We start from the raw sequence: 9,588 nt of genomic DNA on the forward strand, positions 1-9,588 counted from the left end.
TTCACACCCTTCTGAGCTAACATCTGGTAAAGGTCTGTTGAGCACAGTCATCTCAGTTGCCATAAAATTGAACTGATTGATTTTAAACATCTCTTTCATCGTTTCTTGATCCTCTTTGGGAATGAGGTCTGGTTTCCGCATTTCTCCAGTACCTTCATGAGGCTTTTGTCCTGGCTCTAGAACATCCTCAGCAGAATGTTCCCGCTCCTTCTTTTCATCACATTAGCTGCATTCACTGAAGTAAAGCAGCAGGAACATCTCCAATGGGTACCCGAATTAAGGAGGCGACTAGGACCACGTTACAAAATGCAAATTTTCTCATGGCACGTTAAGTCAAACGAAAAATTTATATATATTTATAGATATACATATATATATATATATATATATATACATATACACACACACACACAAAGATCATGAATATTATTACAATCCTGTTTCATCAGCTATCAGGTCATAACTCCAAAGTGGTTTTTCAAATGATTTCATATCCCAAATCTACATGCCCCACACGTCCTTTTTTTTTTTCTTGTTTCATTCAAGCCAGTCATGGCTGTTCTATTCCTCTTGTTGGTGCAGGTGACTAAATTCAAACAAAAGCCCTGAGTGGAAATCTTGGTTCACTAGCGGCTGCTGAGGTGGCAGCCGCGGCGGCCCCAGTGGCGCGCGCTCCTCAGGGTGCCCGGGATGTGAGGCATTCTCTGGTCGCAGTTTTCCCCACAGCCTCCCCGGTCATTTCCCGCGGTTCACGCAGCGGATGCGCCCACGCGTACCCCAAACCCGCCCCTGCCGACCCGCTCTCCCTGCCCCGCCTCCTAGAGCTCACCTGACCCCGCCCCGACCCCGCGCCGGCCCAGGCCCCCCGGCCCGGAGAGCCAGGCAAGCCGGCTCCGCACGCTACCTGCGGCCCGCTGCTGGGGTCCCCTCACGTGAATCAGGGCCAAAATGCATTAGATCCAATCTCTTACTTAATATTTCTTACGCATGTTCGAGGGATGCCTCATACATGGGTCCCTCTTGCCTGTCGACCTGACAGGAGGCCCTTCCCATCTCTCTGCCAAAAGGCTGCAGGAAAATCAGTTCCATTTAAGCCCAGCAATACAGCCCCACTTCCACCATCTCCTGGCAATATACGCCCTGCAGGCAGCCCCGCTCCCCATTTCTTCTCGAAGCCTCTGCAACTACAGTCCTGTCACCTTTCCTCCCAGCCTACTTTCCAGCACCCTCTGACATAGGCGAACCTTGCTGGCTCACCCATCTCTGCACATCTCACCCTCAAAGGGCTTAAAGAGCATACCTTCCCAAGCCTCTGGGAAACTTGGACCCTGAAGGAGCTGGAGTTGAACCACTTTACAGAGAACAGGGAGCTCATGGCCACTCCAGGGCAACTTCATAGCTAAGTAAACCTTCCTAAACCATTCCCGCAGGCACACCTCTGAATCACAGTCCTTAAAAACTTCGCTGGGAACTGGGGTCTCCCAAATCCCTACGATGTAAAAATCATTGACCTTGAACCTTGGATCTAGGTGACAGATTCCTTGTCTCCTTTGAAATCTTTCCTACTTTTGAGTGTGGGGAAAGTTTTATTAGCCCCGGATTCAGGATTTAGGCTGTGTTGTTAGGTATTTTTATTGAGAAAAAGGATGGCATGCTCATCTCCTTAGAGTTATGTCCAAATGCCACCTGGTGCGAACTGCCTAGAAAGGTGGGAAAGGAGTGGCAAGAACTACTTCCTGTGGAACAAAACTCGCGTTGCATTCTTTGCACTCCTTCTAAGCCATTTCTTGTTTCCTTTAGAAAGTCGTGGTACGTGTCCTATCTCCCCCTCCGGACTTCTACCCCTGTCCTCCTCCATCTCCTTCCTATTCCTCCATCTAGAAGACACTCACTTCACCAGCGATTGGTCAGGTCCCTTTACCTACAGACTGTAGTCCCAAACTCCCCTCGTCTCAGGATCGCAGAAGTGCAGGGCACTGTCGAGGAGCCCTGGAGACCTGACTGTCCCAACCTGTTGTCCTTAGAGCTCTCACGTCTTCCTGCCTCAGGGTCCCCTGCTGCACAGACAACCGGACACTGCAGAACCCGACCTTAAAAACGCTTTGAAAATCTTTTCAAGCTCTTTTAAAGACTTTAAAAACTCTTTAATAGATTTTTGCTCGCACTCGGGTTGCGAAACCACGCGGGTGCAGGGACTCGCCCGGGGCCCTGAATTCATCAGGGGCGCTGGAACTCGCGCCAGGGATGGTCGCGCCACGCCCTTGAACTCAGGGTATGGATCGCGTGATGGCAGCTCCAACTCACTCCAGTCTGCGATCCGGGGAGCGCTTTAACCCTCACTAGAGTCTAGGCGGTGCTGACGTCACTGTGAGATCTGACCGGAGCCGAAAAACCAATAGAGCCACCCGGCGCCCCTTCCCGGAGTTCTTTCAGGCACTTCTAGCTCACGCAGGGGCCTACGTCCTGCCCCAACCGCACGCTCCCAAGAGCTCTGCTCCCAAATCCTTAACCGGGGCATGTATTTGGTAGGAGTTGGTACCAAGACCTGAGAATTGGAGCCAAGGTTCACAGAACTGAGAAACCCAGCCGGGAAGGGGTAGAGGACGGGGGACAGTGACGGGCTTGTCTGGCTGCGCCTCACCTCTTCCGGTAACCGGCCAACTAGACTCCCGGGGGGTGGGGGGATAAGAAGTTGATATCTGACAAGGCAAGAGGGGGCAAACTTACCAGCTGGTGCTGCTCCCCACAGGTTGGAAGGCTTGGAGGACTGCGAGAGAGGGGGGGGTGGGCCACAGTCTGTAATGCTAGAGAGTCACCCAATGGCGATGTCTCTCCGCCCCTGCAACTTAGAGTATGGGAAGTAAAACTATTAAGTACCACAAGTAAAACCATAAGTACCATAAGTAAAACTATTAAGTACAATAGTAAAACTTTACAATAAGGGTTTTTTTTTTTTCAGTTGTAGAAGCCCTTTAACTTTTTGTTGTTTTGGTTTCACACAGTGAGCTCAGAGAGAACAGGGTTTCTCCTCCACCTCCCACAGTGAATTAGATAACTCAGAAATCATCAAGTCAGATTTGCCGGCTTTTCCTGAATAGCCTTTTTGTTTTCTATTTATTTTTTTAATTTACATGTAGTTAGTTGGCACACAGTGCAACTATGATTTGAGGAGTAGGCTTAATGCCCCTTACCCTTTTTGCCCATACCTCTCCCATAATCCCTCCAGTAACCCTCTGTTCCCCATATTTAACAGTCTCTTATGTTTTGCCTCATTCCTGTTTTTATATTATTTGTGCTTACCTTTCCTTATAATCATCTGTTCTGTGGCTAAAAGTTGTCATACAAGTGAGGTTGTATGATATTTGTCTTTCTCTGACTGACGAATTTTGCTTAGCATAATACCCTCTACTTCCATCCACATAGTTGCAAATGACAAGATTTCAATCTTTAGGACTGCTGAGTATTACTCCATTGTGTGTATATGTGTGTGTGTGTGTGTGTATGTGTATATATACACATATATATATATATTTCTCACATCTTCTTTGTCTATCCATCCATCCATGGACATTTGGCTCTTTCCATACTTTGGCTATTGATAGCACTGCTATAAACATCCGGGTGCATGTGCCCTTTTGAAACAGCACACCTGTATCCCTTAGATAAATGCCTAGTAGTGCAATTGCTGGGTCATAGGGTAGTTCTATTTTTAACTTTCTGAGGAGCCTCCATACTTTTTCCAGAGTGGCTGCCCCAGTTTGCATTCCCACCAGCAATGCAAAAGAGATCCTCTTTCTCCACATCCTCACCAATCTCTGTTGCTGCCTGAGTTGTTAATGTGAGCCATTCTGACGGGTGTGAAGTGGTGTCCCATGTGGTTTTGATTTGTATTTCCCTGATGATGATCGATGTTGAGCATTTGTTCCTGTGCTGGTTGGCCATCTTCTTTGGAGAAGTGTTTATTCATATCTTTTGCCCTTTTCTTCAATGGATTATTTGTTTTTTCGGTGTTGAGTTTGATAAGTTCTGTATCGATTTTGGATACTAACCCTTTATGTGATATGTCGTTTGCAAATATCTTCTCCCATTCCGTGGGTTGCCTTTTAGTTTTGCTGATAGTTTCTTTTGCTGTACAGAAACTTTTTATTTTGATGAGGTCCCAATAGTTCATTTTTGCTTTGGTTTCCCTTGCCTCTGGAGACGTGCTGAGTAAGAAATTGCTGGGCTGAGGTCAAAGAGATCTTTTTCCTCCTTTCTCCTATAGGATTTTGATGGCTTCTTGTCTTACATTTAGGTCTTTCATCCATTTTGAGTTTATTTTTGTGTATGGTGTAATAAAGTGGTCCAGATTCATTTTTTGCAAGTCGCTGTTCAGTTTTCCCAGCACCACTTGCTGAAGAGACTGTCTTTATTCCATTGAATTTTCTTTCCAGCTTTGTCAAAAATTAGTGGGCCATGCTTTAGTGGAACCATTTCTGGGTTCTCTATGCTGTTCCATTGATCTGAGCGTCTGTTTTGTGCCGTTTAATGTTTTTAATGTTTATTTATATTTGAGAAAGAGAGAGAGACAGTGCAAGTGGGGGAGTGCAGAGAAAGAGGGAGCTATAGAAACCTAAGCAGGCTCTGGGCTCTGGTCTGTCAGCACAGAGCCTGAGGCGGGCTTTGAACCCATGAACCCTAAGTACCTGACATGAGCCTAAGTCTGTCGCTTAGCCAACTGAGCCACTCAGTCGCCCCTGTTACTTACTTATTTATTTAACTCCAGATTAGTTGACATATAATGCAACAATGGCTTCAGGAGTGGAATTTAGTGATTCATCACTTCGGTGATACACTCAGAGCTTATCGCAACGTCCCATTTAGCTTTCTCCCCATCTTTCCTCCCCTCCAGGAACCTGCAGTTTGTTTCCTGTAGTTTACAGTCTCTTATGGTTTGCTACCTCTGTTTTTATCTTGTATTGTTTCCCTTCCCCTTCTGTTTTGTTTCTTAAATTTCTCATAGGAGTGAAATCATATGGTATTTGCCTTTCTTTTACTGACTTGTTTCGCTTAGCATAATACACTCTACTTCCACCCACGTTGAGGAAACAATGTTTTTTAAAAAGGTGTGTGACTCCAGAGCACCTGGGTGGCTCAGTCAGATGGGAACTTCACTCCTGATCTCAGACTTGGGCTTGTCAATTCGAGCCCCACATTGAGTGTAGAGATTACTTAAAGATGCGAGTCACTATCTCTGAGAGGAAGCAGGAGATTTCTCCTGTCCTATTTGCTTATCTATATTTTCTATGTTGACTATGGTAAGAATAAAGGCCAGTAAAAAACTAAGGAACGACGTTGGAGAGGCTGGTGCTACTGTCCCGGTCTGAGTGACCTGCTGGCTGATGTCCTCGTGCACGTTTGCATTTGCATGGTGGGTTCGGCCCTTCCCACCCTTGGGGGGCTGGTGGGAATTTGCAGAGCCTGCAGTCTGTTAGCCAATGGACCTTACAGGTTTGCCTTGACAGCGAAGTGAGTCACCCTGAGCTTTAGCACCAGTGTAATTTGTTTCATGAAACTGACCATGTCATGCTCCTGGAGGGGTGATTCTCTAGGGACTTTTCCAGCTCTCCTCACATTCCCTCCCCTAAAAGCACAGATGCATCCAGAGAAGGGCCTAGAGCTGTACTGGATGCCCAGAGAGGAGGAAAGAGCAAAGAAGGGGCTGCTCCCAAGAAGCAGATTCAGGCACACACATCGTCCAGGTGTAAGCACCTTGCGGCCATCTGAGATGATTTGTCCAGAACTGACTCCAATGGCTTCTCGCAGGCGATACAGCACTCCAGCCACTTTGCTTGTCCACGGGTCTCTGTTTGGTGGTATTGTGGTAATCAAGTTTTTTCAGCTAAACTCACCAGAAACCACAGCCTTTGAAATGCCTGGAAGTCAGGTTTTAAAACAAGATCTGCCATGAGCCCCTGGGTGGCCCAGTCAGTTAAGTGCCAGATTCTTAACTTTGGCTCAGGCCATGATCTCACAGTTGATGAGTTCTAGGCCCTGGTGGGGCTCCGTGCTGACAGTGTGGAGACTGCTTGAGACTCTTCTCTCTCTCTCTCTCTCTCTCTCTCTCTCTCTCTCTCTCTCTCTCTCCTCTCTCTCTCTCTCTCTCTTTCTCCTCTCTCTGCCTCTCTCACACACTAAATAAGTAAATAAACATAAAAAAATATTTAAAAAAAACAGGATCAGTGAGACAGAAAGAAAGAGGGAGAGGGCTGGGGGATTGGTGACAGACAGACAGGAGATGCCGGAGGAACCCTGAAATAGTGAAGTCTCCCTACCCTCCACTGCAGATCTGTGAGAGAAGCTCCAGATGATGCCAATCCCAGCCTTCAAGCCACCCCAAGAGAAAGTGAATGAAGCAGAGACAAGTTTTCCACCTGTACCTTGTCCACATTCCAGACCTTCCAGATCCATGAGTATAATGAATGGTTATTTATGCAACTTGAATTTTGGGACAGTTGTTATGCACCTTCAGTGACTGGTACAATACCTTGTATATTCTTCTCTGATCCCTTTTCAAGGGTGTTCCTGAGATTCATAGGCTTCAGTAGAGAGGCCTACCTAACGTTTTAAACCCACAGTTCATCTCCCAGATCCCATCTCACAGAATGTATACACGCTCTTTTTCTCTAAGTACTTTTAAAATTTCATATCTCTAGACTTTACATTTCTTTCTATCATAGTAGTTTTTACAATATTTTTATTACATGTTCTGCAAATATCTATAGGTCAGTTTGAAGGCAATGACATCTCTATGAGATTATGACTTCCAATCCACCAACATAATATAGATCCCCATATTTACTTACACTTTCTTCAACATCTGGCGTTACAGTTATATACAATTTTCTGTAAAGATCTTGCAATCTTTTACTAGATATTCCTGTGTCCTTAATTTTTGAGGCAATTTTAAATGGTATTCTTTGGTTTATGCTTTTAATGTTTATTTATTGTTGAGAGAGAGAGAACGCATGTGAGCAGGGGAGGGACAGAAAGAGAGGGAGTCACAGAATCAGAAGCAGGCTCCAGGCTCTGGACTGACAAATTCATGAACCCTGAGATTATGACCTGAGCTGAAGTCGACTGAGCCACCCGGGCACCCCTAAATGGTATCTTTAAAAAAATAGTTTTTTAGACACCTGTTTGATCATATAACTACAATTGCCTCCCACTCATAGATCTCTGGTTCCCACAAATTAACACATTTTCTCATTGTTCTAATGATTTCTGCACTTTTAACATAGCCAGTCAAATCATCTTCCTCTCAAAACTTTATGCCCTTTAAAATTTTATTTTTGGGGCGCCTGGTGGCTCAGTCGGTTAAGCATCGGGCTTCGGCTCAGGTCATGATCTTACAGTTCATGGGTTTGAGCCCCCGCGTCGGGCTCTGGGCTGACAGCTAGCTCAGAGCCTGGAACAGGCTTCGGATTCTGTGTCTCCCTCTCTCACTGACCCTTCCATGATCGTGCTGTCTCTCTCTCTCAAAAATAAATAAAAAACATTAAAAATTTTTAAAAATTTATTCTTGCCCAAATGGATTACCTATGACCTCAAAAGCAACAGAAAATAGAAGTGATGAGAGTAGTCACTTTAATTAAAGTCAAGAATTATGTTCTTGACCTTGAGGAGACATCTCTGGGTTTTTTCCACTATGCAAAATGTTTCCTGTATGTTTTGTTGTGTATCCTCTTTGTCAATTTCCAAAAGTTTGTTAATATCAAATTTGCTAAGTGTTTTTTTTAAATCAGGAATGGGTATTCAGCATTTTTTTCAGTGAAGGCATTTAAAAAAAATTTTTTTCCACATAGATAACTTGACACCAGCTATAAAAATCATGAAATGAAGAACTAGTCATGTAACTGCAAACTCAAAGCCACTGGAGTGATAAGCAGGTTTCCCCAGAGGATTGTTAGAACTATGATGCAGAATACCATGAATTCATATTTCAGTAGTAAATGTGGCACATATTTAAAAATAATAAATATAGAACAGCAGTAAAGAAATGATAGCATAAACAGCACGAAGTATATATATTTAAGACAGATGACATTTCTAGACACAGTTTTAGGCAGTAAAGAGGACACAGAGGCATAGGTAGGTACATGGGTTTGCACAAAAATAGAATCTGCATGAATTATATTGTTAGCGATACAATTAGATGTCACTTACCAGTCATATGTTGCATGTTTAATAAAGCACAGGCACATGGTAATTTATATGTATCCTTTATATTTCAAAAGGGACGCTGGGGTGACTCCGTGGGTTAGCGATTGACTTTGCGCAGATCATGATCTCATGATCCCTGGGTTTGTGCCTCACCTTGGCCTCTGTGCCGACAGCTCAGAGCCTGGAGCCTGCTTCAGATTCTGTGTCTCCCTTTCTCTCTGACCCTCCCAGGTTCATGCTTTGTCTCTGTCTCTCAAAAAAAAAAAAAAGTTAAAAAAAGAAAATCACTTAGCATCAAAATATTTCTTGAAAATCCTTTAAAAAATTAGATACAATAAAATTTACATGTTGAGCTAACAAAAAGCTAAATGGTTGTGCAGGAAGTCTAGTTACCTAGCCCGGTGAAGTACTTTATGCTCTGTGTGTGTATGTGTATATTTCTCTCTCAGATAAACTATGGATTTGTAGTTAATAGTTGTGCTCATAAGAAAGCATCAAATATAAAGCTGCAAACACATAATATATTTTTAATGTTTATTTTGAGAGAGAGAGACAGAGAGAATGAGCAGGGGAGAGGCAGGAGTAGGGGGAATCTCAAGCAGGGGCTCTGTGCTGACAGCAGAGTGCCTGATGCTGGCCTCAAACTCACCAACTGTGAGATCCTGACCTGAGCCCAAGTCTGACACTTAATCAACTGAGCCACCCAGGAGCCCCAAGACATGTTAATGTAGGTGAAAATTCACTTGTGTTTAATGAATGAGTATTGAAATTTAACAAGAGATTTTCATCTACTCAAATGATCATATGATTTTTCTCTTTTGATTTGTTATGAATTACACTGATTGAATTTCTAATTCTATAATCTATAGTGAATTCCTAATTTAACCTTCCTTAAATTCCCATGGGTGAAGATAGTCAACAATTGTTTCATGCTTTACTTCTCCAATTGGTTATTAAGGTTAGAGTAGCCTCAAAAGATTAGTGAGGAAATGTTTTCTCTCTTCTCCTCAACATTGGCAAGGTTATCAAAGACAAATCTGGAGAACTGTTCCAATTAAAGGAGACTTTAAAACAAGTAAACGAAACGTAATGTGTGATGCTAGATTGAATCCTAGACCAGAATTTTTTCTATCGCTATGCAGCATTTATTGTACAATGGATAAACTTCAAATAAGGTCTACAGATTACATAGCAGCATGTATCAGCATAATATCTGATTTTTATTATTGTACTCTGAGTGTGCTTGATTTTACAAGACACCTGCTGAGGGCTCGGGGAGAGCGAGCAGCGAGCTGGACCGCGGAGCGTGAGTGAGGGAGCCGAGCCGCCAGCCCGCCCGTCCGCCCGCCCGTCCGCCCGTCCGCCCGCCCGTCCGCCGCCGCCGCC

The 9,588-nt window shown here is 44.2% G+C and overlaps 1 protein-coding gene and 1 pseudogene across 1 annotated transcript in view; both read right to left on the minus strand.

Moving 5' to 3' along the window:
• LOC115281580 overlaps window positions 1-141 on the minus strand; it is a 1,253-nt pseudogene extending 1,112 nt beyond the window's left edge.
• LOC115282032 (schlafen family member 12-like) overlaps window positions 1-2,796 on the minus strand; it is an 18,485-nt gene extending 15,689 nt beyond the window's left edge. The window contains exon 1 of the mRNA XM_029927832.1: window positions 2,728-2,796. The gene's annotated coding sequence lies outside the window, so the exon portion shown is untranslated. The remainder of the gene's footprint in view (window positions 1-2,727) is intronic.
• Between the last annotated feature and the right edge of the window lie 6,792 nt (window positions 2,797-9,588).

This window comes from Suricata suricatta, chromosome 17 (genome assembly GCF_006229205.1).
Source record: "Suricata suricatta isolate VVHF042 chromosome 17, meerkat_22Aug2017_6uvM2_HiC, whole genome shotgun sequence".
In the NCBI taxonomy this organism is placed as follows: Eukaryota; Metazoa; Chordata; class Mammalia; order Carnivora; family Herpestidae; genus Suricata; species Suricata suricatta.